Source organism: Lottia gigantea (genome assembly GCF_000327385.1).
Source record: "Lottia gigantea unplaced genomic scaffold LOTGIsca_153, whole genome shotgun sequence".
In the NCBI taxonomy this organism is placed as follows: Eukaryota; Metazoa; Mollusca; class Gastropoda; family Lottiidae; genus Lottia; species Lottia gigantea.
Genome location: NW_008707846.1, coordinates 433,122 through 434,022, shown reverse-complemented (window position 1 = coordinate 434,022; position 901 = coordinate 433,122). Strand labels below are relative to the sequence as shown.

Below are 901 nucleotides of genomic sequence, written 5' to 3'. Positions count from 1 at the left end.
GGAACATCAATACAGGTAAAATACACGAACATCAATACAGGTAAAATACAGGAACATCAATACGGGTAAAATATAGGAACATCAATAACGGTAAAATACAGGAACATCTAAACTCTATCATCCCGAGAGAAAAAGGGCGGGGCCCAGCGGGAAACTGGACTCTCTTTAACTAGAGTTCTACCTAGATCCCCCTTCGATCTCTCCTAGATCTCCCTCGAATCAGGTACAATTCCCTTTTGTCAGACTCAAACATATGAACTATATTCTGATTGGTTGAAACCTAAGCGTCCATATCCTTGAAACCTGATTGGATAAAGCTAATGCAAGAAGGGCGTTGATTGGTCGAGGGGCTGACCATGAGAATGTTGACATTTGTTGACATAGGAACACAATGCATAATCTTTTATAATACTTGATAAGTATAAGCTGAATTTGTTGGTCAGAACAAAGAGGTATTATTGTCAAGGACTAAAGGTGTTAAAAGGCTACGTAGTATTATCTAATATACTACCCTTAGATGTAGATGCTACATTAGCAATGACAACAGACATTTAATTTCAAGTAGCCAAGGTGTTAATTGACCCCTTAAAATATTCTATTCGTACCTGTTCTGACACTCATTGCTAGTCAACCCTAATAATACATTGTGTAACGCGTGATATTAAACCAATCAAAACAATCTTTTTGGCGTGTGTGTTCTTTACATTCGGCAATCCTCGGCAGTTTCCGAAAGCTGAATCTGACACGGTAATGAATAGTTTACTTTATGTTTTAAATTGTCACTGGATCGCTCAAATATCTTCGTACCTATTCACAATAGAAACCCCAAATCTGTTACCTTGACAAGCTTTCTGTTCTGTCCAAGTACCATTTTCCTCACACCTCAGAGTACCAGTTTCAA

At 38.1% G+C, this 901-nt stretch overlaps 1 protein-coding gene across 1 annotated transcript in view; it reads right to left on the bottom strand.

Moving 5' to 3' along the window:
* Positions 1–901, bottom strand: part of LOTGIDRAFT_238591 (hypothetical protein) — a 5,934-nt gene that overhangs the window by 925 nt on the left and 4,108 nt on the right. The gene's annotated exons all lie outside the window — the stretch shown is intronic.